Source organism: Penaeus monodon, unplaced genomic scaffold (assembly GCF_015228065.2).
Source record: "Penaeus monodon isolate SGIC_2016 unplaced genomic scaffold, NSTDA_Pmon_1 PmonScaffold_1143, whole genome shotgun sequence".
NCBI lineage: Eukaryota > Metazoa > Arthropoda > Malacostraca > Decapoda > Penaeidae > Penaeus > Penaeus monodon.
Window position 1 is genome coordinate 1,196 of NW_023640192.1, and position 11,734 is coordinate 12,929.

The 11,734-nt window shown below is 39.9% G+C and overlaps 1 pseudogene; it reads right to left on the reverse strand.

The window, feature by feature from the left end:
• Nucleotides 1-6,790: 6,790 nt before the first annotated feature.
• On the reverse strand, nt 6,791-7,802 carry LOC119568902 (annotated as a pseudogene).
• Between the last annotated feature and the right edge of the window lie 3,932 nt (nt 7,803-11,734).

Here is an 11,734-nt window from a genome sequence, read left to right on the forward strand (position 1 = left end):
GTTCCCCAAAGACCAAGAACACCTCTCCCTGATGGCGAGACCCAAGGCACTGGATAGCTCCGGGTTTCCCTTCATAGAGAAAACGGGCGCATAAAGGTCTTGAAGACACGCAGCTTGTCCTTCTCATAGGTCCGAATCTCCAAACGCTCTTTTTAAATGATTTTCATGGCTCCTTTTTGTTAGACTAATCTGTCTAATACTTCCGGGTTTGACAACCCCAGAATATGGAGAGCTCCCAAGGTATGTAAAACTTTCTGAACTCCACTCCTCACCGCAGGCAGGATCGACTGAAGTCCTGAATTTTGGGTTGGTCAGGAGACTCTAGGCCTAGGGGTTTTGCCTTTTTGCTAAATGCATCAAAGCCGCCCAAGTGCCTCCAGGGACTCGATAGGAGGGCAACATGGTCAGAAAAGTCAGTCGGCCCTTTAAATTTTGCCTAGTGTTGGTCCACACTGACTTTGGCTAGTAGCTCTCCCATTATCCATCCATACGGGTTTTTTTAAAAGTTTTGGTCAAGGACGCAGCCTTCCCTCCCCCAATTAACGGGGAAAAAGTTCGACAACCCCCACCACACTTTACAGCACTTTTAGTCCGTATAAGGCTTGCATCGGGCCAATAACTGTGTCGGAATTCCCCTGAGCCTCAGGATTCCCTAGCGACCCCCGATGACTGAGTCAAAACGCCTTCTTGAGGTGATTTAGGCTGCAAGAAACCCACGACCAACTCCGAGGCGTTCCACATAACTCGAAGCGCTATTTATACGGTCTATCATGGATTGCCAGGATAATCCAGACTGCTCCGGGTCTTGATGCCTTGTGGGTGGTTGTGGATCCGTTTCAAAGAATGTGGGCGAAAACCTTGCCTGGTATGCGAGCAGTGTATGCCCGGTGTTGCTACATCCATCGACCCCCTTTTCCCCCTTCCAGAGAGGGATGCCCCACGCCCCTCAGTAGGCGGGGGAAGGGTTTACCAGACTGCCAATGGCACAGGACTGTAGCAGGCCCCAAGCCATAGGTTCACCCCCAGCCTTTAGCAGTTAGCAGGGAGCACATATCCCTGCAGCTTTCCCACTTTTCACTTGGAATTCCCCATAAACCTCTTTTAGGGTAGAGTTCCCGTGATGGTGGGTCCGGCACGGCACGAGACATATTTGCATCCAGCTAACTGTTGGGGGGTCTACCTGGTACAATTTTTCAAAATACTCACCCCAACTTCACAAACCCAAATGATCTGAGATGATCCGTCCCTCCGCTGATCGGACTGCAGTATCGTGGGGAGGTTAATTCTGTTTTTTTCAGGGCTTGGTAGGGGAGGGCGAAGGGGTTTTTCCGAGAAAAAAAAGGCCTTTGACCTCCTCAGCAGATTCTGTGACTGTTCCTTTCCCTTTTCGCAGTTCCGAGCCCTACGCACCAGGGGAAAGACGCAAACTTTATTCCCTTCAGCCGACCTTGCGAAGCTTCAGTGGCCTCCAATGTCTCCAGGGGGATGGAAATTTTGCCCCTTTCCTGGGCGAAGCCCAAAGGATCTTTGGTGTTACCCTTGAAGAGCCTTTACAGAGCAAAAGGGTCCGTCAGGGTTTTGAGTTCTGTGAAACGGTCAGAGCTGCCATTGGGGAACCCCGGGGACCTCCTCCTCCCTTGTCTATCCGGTGAAAAAACCCTTGGGGGGCCCCTGGGAGGGGAGTTTGAAATGGGCCCCAGGGAGCCACAACCAGCCTATGGGCTGCCACAGAACTCGGCACTCCGGTAAACCCTGCAGTTCTGCAGGTCCCCATCGCGTGCTAAAAAGAAAAGGGCGATCTCCTTGGCCACTGTACCCCATCGCTTACCAACCAGCGATCGGGTTGGGAAACCTGGTCCCGGGGGAAATCCTCATTTTCTGGGGGCCTACAAATCCCGGAGAAGGAGGCTATTCTCGCTGCGGGGTCATCCTGACCATGGGGGGGACGACATCTCGTAGCCAGCTCGGTCACAGCGGTACCGATTGGAAATACCAAAACAAAAGCGAATAAAACTCGCCGGGGGGGAATCGTCTGCCACAATGCGAGTTTGGCATGAACGCCTCTTTTACATCAATTTTTTTTACATCGGTAGGAGCGTGTACACAAAACTGCTTTAGTCTCATTGCCATATTTTTATATATAATTTTTATATATATATATATATATATATAATATATATAATTGTGTGTGGTGTGTGGTTGTTGTTGTGTGGTTGTGTATAAATATACGTATAAATATATTTTATATATAACATGGTAATGGTGTATATATATTATATATATATAATTATAATATATATATATATATTATATATATTATATAATAATATAATATATAATATAAAATATATATATAAAAAAATAATTATATATAATAATTTTATATATATAATATTCTATATATTTTTGGATATATACATATATAAATATAAATAATATATATATATTTGTGTGTGGTTGGTGTTGTGGTGTGTGTTTGTGTGGTATACACAAATATTAATTATATATCTGTATGAATGTGGTTTTATATTATAATATATTATAATTTTAATATATAATTTTATATATATATATACAGATATATATATTATATATTAATATATAATTATATATATAAAATAATATTAAATATAAAAATATATTATATTATATATATAATATATAAACTGGTATATATATAATAATAATATATATAATATATATATATATTAATATTAATGTGTGTTTGGGGGTGGTGTGTGGGGTGGTGTGGTGTGGTGGTGTGTTGTGGTGTGTATGTGTGGTGTGTGTGTGTGGGTGTGGTTTTGTGTTGTTGAAACATTACATACCCACACACACACGCCAAAATGAGAAGAAAACCCCCCTTTGTATTTATTTTGAAAGGGTTTCACCCTTTTAAAGGGAAATTCGAAGGGGTATTTATTTGGAAATTAATGTCCGCCTTGGGACATATGATTTCTATGTTCTTTCCCCTCTGTATTATGAGCATGGTTTTTAATTTCCCTATCGATTTTTCGGTAAAAGATAAAAAAAAAAAAAAACTTCAGTGTTTGAAGATAGGATTCGTATTTTTATCATAATTCTCACCAAGTTTTTTTTTCCTAATAACCGCTTTTTTTTTTGTACACGCCACATAATTTCCCCCATGGAAAGCAGTACCCAAATAACAATATTAAGGTTTCTTTAGATAAATGAATCTGATCTTTGAAAGTGTTTCCACATAGTCTTGTAGTAGATAAACAAACTGAATTAATATGCTGCTTCCAAGTTAAATCCTCATAAATAGTACCTCCAAGAAACGTTATTACCCACTGCACCATTTAGGGGCAGAGGCCTGGAATTATTACACTGGAATGTCACAAACTTTGTCCTCTCAACATTCAGGATTAGTTTATTTGATAACACCCATTTAGTAATATTTTTTATTTCTTGGTTTAAGGTATCCATAAGTGAGGATGGGGATTTATCTGCATATAATGTGACTGTATCATCAGCACATAAAGACAAACCTGACCTTTAAAGCAGAATTCCATATATCATTGATATATATTAAAAGGAGCCACAAACTGAACCATTTTGCACCCCAAGGTGTAAAATCTTAAGCTCCTTAAGCTCTGTTGGTTATGTAGCTTCTTATTAAGTCTAGAGGTATGTCTCTAATTCCAATATTCAGTAGTTTATCAAATAAAATCGAATAAATTATTATGTCAAATGCACTAGAAATATCTAAGTAGACACCATCCCCATATTCTTTATTTAAAATATCCCTATAAAAATAAGTTGTTAAAGAAATGATACTACTTTTCTAAAACCACACTGATCTTCGGAAAATAAGTTTGTTTCTAAATGTTGTGTAAACAAACTGCAGTCGCACTTTAAAAAACTCTACTTTCGGACATTAGGACAGGTTTGTGAGTTGGGTCACCTGATTTAAACACTGGGATGACTTTAGCTATTTCTAGCTTTTCAGGGGAAATACCTGTTTGTAATCATAAATCTAAGAGGTAAGTTAGAACAGCAAGTATAGAACATAACACAGCTTTTAATATCCTAGATTGTATATCATTAATTCTGGTCACAGCAGACGCCAATGCTTTTATGCATATTTCTGTTTCACTCTCCGTGACAGTCATCAAATACACAGAATAATTTGTAGGAACCTGCAAATATGTCCCGTAAGCATTTGCTGCGTTTATTATAGTGCCAAAATATTTCCTATACTTATGAAAATAGTTATTGAAAGCTTCACATATTTGAACTTCTTCAGGGCACTGTACAAATACTAGAGTAATAGATTTGTTACGACCTAATATTGAGTTGATGGATTTCTATGTTGATTTATCTTTTCCCTGACAACTATTTTTTTTTCCAAGTAATATTTCAATTTGTTACGATATGCTTTGTGTCTTTTAGAATATGTAATTAGCCATTTCTTTGCTAATCGTTTTTGTCTGTGCCTTACTTTTGTACTTTTTATATGTATAGTCTAATTTCGTGTTTTTATTACAGCGAATCTTTTCTAGAGGGAAATATCGCTCGAATACAGTTTTGAATTCTCTGATGACTTGCATACTTCTTTGGGTGGCGTACTGATTAAACTCCCACGCATTCTAAGTACTTTTCAGTGAAAAAAAAGAACGCGATGAGAAGTTTCCGAGATGAATATGTACATTCTATCCCCATCTCATAATCGGGGTTAATGGAACATATTATTGCCAGATATCTTGTACAGATCTGCTATCGAGTCATCAAGCTCTGATTCACATAACGTTGGAACATCATTCTTTGTTAGTATTTCAATAAAAATGGGAATAAGGGAGGGAATAATTGAAAGTTTGCAGAAACACTTTAAACTTTAAAACACCATCGTTCATTTCTCCAAGATTTTTTAAAAAACCTGTAATGAGACGATACAGGGATCGGCTGGTCAAAAGAATTCATAGATGCTCTTGGTACTACCGGGTTGAATCCAATGAATTATCCAATAATTCCAGGCTCGTACTTTCTTATGGACTAAAATTACTGATTAAAAATCATCACTATTAATACTACTTATCCGGAAAATGTTGCTATCACTTACATCCATGTGTGTGTGTGTGTGTGTATGCATGTTTGATTGTATGTATACACATATATGTTTATATATAAATGAACGGTTTGGATAGAGATATCTAGATATGTAGATGAATAAAGTGAATAAAGATATAGGCATATGTGTGTGTGTGTGTGTGTGTGTGTGTGTGTGTGTGTGTGTGTGTGTGTGTGTGTGTGTGTGTGTGTGGTGTGTGTGTGTGTGTGTGTGTATATATAAACGTATATATATATATATATATATATATATATATAATATATATATATATTATATGTATATATATGTATATACATATATATATATGTATATATATATATATATACATATATATATATATATATATATATATATATATATATATATATATAATATATGCATATTTATATATATATATATATATATATATATATATATATATATATATATATATATATTGTTAAGTAGAGTAGTTTTATAATCGATTTCTCAAGTAAAGGAATCTTTTGATTTGCCTTTTCCTATGGATCTTGCATTGTTTTAGTAATGAACAGGAACATGCATTAACTGTGCAGTTTATTTTTTGGAAGAATCCAATAATTATTATTGATAAGGATAATCACAACACGCTTAGATATTATATATTATCATAGTGGAAAAAGTAAATATTTTTGATCCAGCGGACTCGAACTGGAACTTGTGGTATTTTGTTTTTTGGGCTATAATTTAGCTGTAAGTTTGTTTAACTAGGTACCCCGTTCTAACATGATTAAATGATATATAATCTGTAATAATTTGGAATTGCGTATTCTATTAAGTTGGTGTCTGAAAAGGACTGGTGTTTGGGTGATGCCCAGAGTGATATGTCAGAACCAGAGGTATTTTTTTCTTTTATTTTGGTGCAGCAATGACGTTGTCTTTTTTCAGTTTTTACCGAGAAACTTGAGCTGCCCACTTATTTGAATCGTGTTAATTGAAGGTCAAACGGTGTTTCACATTCATTTTGTATTGTAATACTTGTTGGCAGTTGCCAACGTGTAATTAACTTCATAGTAATACAATGTAAGCATCTACTAGTGTTTTATATTTCCAATGGTGATTAAAAAATGCCATGATTTAATGTTAAGTGAAGGTTGAGAACAAATTAGAAGTCATTAGACTATTGAAAGATAATGATTATAGATTGATAAGAATGTTAAAGATTTGATCTTACTTTTAGAAGTTTACAATTAAGTTGCTCTGTACCCGTTTTGATAAATCCCTAGTTGAGTAAAAGCAACACTCCATTAAGAGAGATTTAGTCGAGCTAGGAACTTGAGTGTAACAATATATATATATATATATATATATATATATATATATATATATATATATATATGTGTGTGTGTGTGTGTGTGTGTGTGTGTGTGTGTGTGTGTGTGTGTGTGTGTGTGTGTGTGAACACAGATCTAAATATAATAGCGTGATCATGTGGAAATATATGCACTTATAATGAATAACACAATCATAAACTATCACCTGTATAAAGACATGCGCATTTCTCTTGAATATATCACTATTATGTAACACAACTAATTTATTTGTATCCGAAACTCTTAAAAGAGAAAGAGAGAGAGAGAGAGAGAGAGTGCAACAGGAAACTGAAATATTTTACACTTTATTATTTTACTACTTTTAATGAACAAAAAGTGTAGCAAGTTTTACCCGAAGTTTAATACGTTCCTATAGCCTGTGCACTGCCTCAAGCTCCTGATGAGCTTTACGATACTTGGCCAGGTTGACGGCGGCAATGTCCTCTGTCTCCTCGATCTGGCGCTTGTAGGTCTTGATCTCCTGGAGGCCCTACATCCTCTCGTGGTTCTTCTTGTCCTCGTTGGACTGGAAGCTGAGCTCCTTGATGCGCCTTTCGCACTTCCTCAGGTTCTTCTGGGCATCAGCGTGACGGCGAGCTTCGTCGTCCAGCTGAGTTTCCAGTTTACGAATGCGAACTTCCAGTTTAGCGAGGGCCTTCTTGCCGGTCTTGTGAGCTGAAGACTCGAAGTCATCAAGACGAGCCTGAAGGTCCTTCACAGACACCTCCAGACCCTTGCGCATCTTTTCTGAGTTCTGAGCGTGATCCTGTTCAGCACGGAGCTCATCAGCCAGACGAGCAGCGTCAACCATGGCCTTCTTGGCCTTGTCCTCAGAGTTCTTGGCCTTGTTTAACATGTCATCAAGTTCAGCCTGTAAAGAAATATAAAGCAGTTGTAGTTATAATGTTATGATGTAGTGTAAAGTATTACATGTACTAGCATCTCCCTTTAACTTACATGCAGAGTATGAATCCCGACCTAGAGCTTTCCCTTCGCCATGGAGAGAGATCCATGCTGAGCTGTAAGGTGGCTGAGGGATCAGCAAGCTCGGATTCAGCCTGGCGGCGTCCGCGATCAGACTGTTCCAGAAGAGTGCGGGATTCCTCCAGTTCACCATTGACAGCATTGGCCTTACGCTCAGAGGCGCTGCACTGCTCGCGATACTCAGAAGCAAGACGCTGCTCCTCCTCCAAGCGAGCCTGCATGTCCTTCATCACGGCCTGAGCCTTCTTCACCTACTTCTGAATGTCGCCATTGGCCTTGTTAGCGTGATCCAGAGCAATCTCCAGCTCACCAATGTCAGACTCAAGCTTCTTCTTCAAGCCGAGGGCCTCAGCCTTGCTCTTAGCTTCTGCTTCAAGAGAAGCTTGCATGGATTCAACAACACACTGATGACATTTGCTGAAATACAAAATATAATATTCTCGGAATATATTACATAGACTGGACAGACTCATAGAAACACATAAGCTAAGCTATGGTTAAAAAATGTAGATAGTGACAAACATCCAATTTTTCCTAACATCATAAAAGTAAAAGTATAAATATGTAGATAGTGACAAACATCCAACTTGTCATTCTTTGAATAAGATTTATATCCAATTTGTTATCAGCCATAATCAACTAGGTAAATGTTTTTCCACACTGATGAAATAAAAGAGTAAACTGTATAAATACCGGGTTGCATCGAATTCCTTTCCCCCAACCCTCCAAACGGGAGCCGCCTTGCCGCGGTCGGGGGGCTTGAGTTCCCAATGATCTGGTGAGCCAGGATAGAGGGCTACCCATACTGGAGGGGTCACCAGTGACAGATGAGACAAAAACGTGCACCAAGGCCTAAGAGAGGATGGTGCACCCAATCTTGGTTCATTCCATCTTAGACCAGGGAGAACTCTCCCACGTGTATTTGCCGTCCTTGGAGTCCTCGAGGTTGAGCAATGCTGCACGCAACACCCTGCGCCTAGCAACACACCTCTTTGGTCCTCTATTCTGGATAGATGGGTGGCTTGATCAAGGTCCGGTCAAGTCAATCAGCTGGTCAAACTTTGGCTAGGGTTAAGCAGGCACTGTTCAGTTGGTAGCGCATAGGTCCCATGACTGCCTATAGTACTGTAATAGTGGCTGCGTATATTTCCTCATTATCCCTGTAGTTAAGCCCCAACTATAGATGAAATGAAGAATTCTAATTTGTGTTCTACAAATTTAGAAAGAACTAACTCTCTCCCTGACGACCTACACAATCCCCTGGCCATTCCCTCTGGAACATCACATATTGTTACCCTGGAACCTTTCCAGCTTCCAAAGGACAAGAATGGGAATCATAATGGTTCCTGGGCTCCCAAACAAGGTAAGAAGGAGAAAAGTCCTCCTCAATCCATAAAGGAAATCTTACCTAATGAATACCAAAGTATCTCATATAGTAAGTACCTAGTAGTGAACACCACTGAAGGTGTATCAATCATGGATCTTGATATTTTTGAAGTACACCGGAAGATAGCTGAGGTGTGTCAACATTATCCTCACATCACCCTACAGTGAGATGGTAGCCTGATAGTTGAGGATTCGTCACTAGACGAGAGTAACCATCTGTGTGTGATATGCGACATTCCTGGGGCTCAAGTTTCATGTTCTCCTCACAAAACACTCAATCAGTGTAAGGGAATTGTCTTTTCCTGAGACCTGATGAAGTATTCTGAGGAGAAACTGTCAGAGGAACTAAAGAGTTTTAATGTAGTGGCAGTAAAATGTTTTAAGAAGAAAGTTGATGGTTTGGAACAGTCGACACCAGCTCTCCTTCTAACTTTTGAAACGTTAGTTCTTCCAGAATCAGTAAAGTTGGCATGGTACACATCCTCAAGGTAAAGCCATATGTGCCCAACCCTATGCGGTGCTTCCACTGCCAGGGTTATGGGCATGGAGCCAACTATTGTATTTTAAAGAAAATGGACAACCGAGAGTGCGTGCGTGAAGTGTGGTACAACAGGTCATCAAGGAGATGACAACTGTATGTATAAAAGGTATGAATGAGAATGAATATCTTCACAATACAAGAGATGTATTTGACCGGTTTCGATTGTATCTTCATCAGAAATACATGATTTCTGATAAAGACACAATCGAAACCGGTCAAATACATCTCTTGTATTGTGAAGATATTCATTCTCATCCATACCTTTTATACATCTGTCAATATGAATACGGTTCAGAGATGACAACTGTCCAGGTCCAATATGCTGTTACCATTGCAAAGAAGCTCATGAAGCTTCTTCAAATGCAATGTAAAAGGTACAAATTTGAAAAAAAAAAAAAAAAAAAAAAAACATTAGTAATAATGAACAAGGAGAATATTAGTTTTCCAGAGGCAAAACCACATGCCTGTGTGCTGTTTGCACAACCATGTAAGTCCTTTGCTTTGGTTCTAGCCCATCCTCCTTCCCACCATCCCTTGCACTCCAACACTTCTTACACCACACATTCTGCCACTACCTTTAAACCCCAGTCCTCAAATGCTGAAACTGCCTCTGGCAAGTTGTTCCACCAGAAACAGAGTAGGAGTGTTGGGTCTATTCAGGAGACACCTCCTCTCAAAGTACGGTCTTTGGAGCTATCAGGCAGGGCTCCAGAGGCCTCAGTGGTGACAGCCCCAGCTGCCACCACATCCACAGAGACTCTGATGCTAGAAAGAATGCTCCTGAACCAAAGGCTCAGATCTGTCCTTTGCACAAGCAAAGAAATCCTGAGCCTGTCAAAAGGAAGCCTGTGGAAACTAGTTCCACAGGTAAACAACCCTTCAAAAGGTACTCCCAAGATCCTGGTGTGGGGCAGGCCTTAACCACAGGTGCTACCAAACACCTTATGAATAGGTAGTTTGAAGAACTAATCCAATGGAACTGTCAGGGAATCCATGCAAAATGGGAAGAACTACAACATCTGATAGCTTCATGTAACCCAGATTGTGTATGCCTACAAGAGATCATGACCAGGGGAAAATCGTTCGATTTCCCTGAGAGGATTCCAAGTTCAAGCCCATCCACCTGCAGACGACACTGTACGTGAAGTCTGTGAGAATAGGCTTAACATGACCTTACACTGATCCATCCATCTACCTTCCTCCACATAATCTCTACATAGCTGATTTGGAAGATCTACTTGGGTAGTTGCCACATCCATTTCTACTCTTGGGAGATTTCAATGGTCGGCATCACCTCTGGGATGACACTTTGTGCAACCCTCGAGGAAGGGCTTTGGAGTCCTTGTTCTCAAGAGTAGATGCAGTTTTACTGAACAGTGATTCTCCCACACATTTCCAAATTCAAGCTGGCACATCCTCCAATATTGACCTGTCAATTGATTGACCTGATTCACAGTTGAATTTCACTTGACAGGTCATGGAAGACTTATTCGGAGGTGACCATTTCCCAATACTTTTGGAGGAGGTGAGTGGTATTCCAGCCAATGGAGTGCAGAGATGGCGACTTGAACATGCGGACTAGAATCTTTTTAGATCAAATGTAGTATTGCAAGGAGTTGTGAATGATTTCCAGTGTGTTCATCATGAGTTCACCTTGCAGCAGAAGCATCAATTCCCAAAAGTAGCTGGCAGTACCGTCAATCTCCAGTACCATGGTAGTCTGATGAATGCCAAAAAAGCTGTTAAGGCAAGAAAAGCGGCATTAAGGCAGTTGAAATGACGCTCCAGCAATGTAACCTTCATCCATTATAAAGAGAAAAAAAACTGAGACAAGGCCAGGCGAGTGCTAAAGGAGGCTAGACAGTTGTCATGGAGACAGGATGTCTCCTCGATTAACTCTGTGACCCCCTTAGCATGGGTATGGGACAAGGTGCGTAAGATTGCTGGAAAGAGCAGATCCATGTCACCACCTGCTCTGAAGACAGATGGCATAATCCTCACAGACAATAAAAGATGTTGCAAAGGAGCTAGCTAAATCTATAGCAGAGATCTCCTCGAACGATACCGAATGTTGTTCGTCAGTAGGACTCCAACAGAACTTCCATACATCTTGCCATTTTTGGGCATGGAGATAGGCTCTGCTTTGCAGCTCTGCCGTAAGTCAGCCCCAGGAAGTGATGGTATTCCTTACCAAATGATATTTCACTTACCGAAGAGCTCCCTAAAGTTCCTGTTGGACCTACTCAATAGGATCTATAGGGAGGGCACATTGCCATCCACATGGAAAGAGGCTATAATTATTCTTGTCCCTAAACCTGGCAAGGATGCTTCCATACCAGGGGATTACAACTAATTTCTCTCGCTAACTGCATCTGCAAGCTGATGGAGAAAAGGGTAAACTTC